Source organism: Dermacentor silvarum, chromosome 1 (genome assembly GCF_013339745.2).
Source record: "Dermacentor silvarum isolate Dsil-2018 chromosome 1, BIME_Dsil_1.4, whole genome shotgun sequence".
NCBI classification, from domain to species: Eukaryota; Metazoa; Arthropoda; class Arachnida; order Ixodida; family Ixodidae; genus Dermacentor; species Dermacentor silvarum.
In genome coordinates, this window is record NC_051154.1 from 222452428 (window position 1) to 222452690 (window position 263).

The window sequence follows — 263 nt, forward strand, 5'->3', positions numbered from 1 at the left end:
TCGAACTCATGTATACATGCGGCAACCTGCAGTTCAGAGTCGGACACGCTAATACACTGAGATACAGCGCAACATTCGCACTGCCAATTAGTACGGTGTTTCGTGCGTCACGCAGGCCCTGAGAGTTTGGCGTCTCTGCACGTATCTTGGAGGTCAGAGCAGGCAATATACTGTCGCGGGGGAAGACGAACTTGTGCGCATCCCAAATAATCAGTGGTTCTAAAAAAATATGGCGCTGTCTTCAGTGAGAATCCAATACGGTC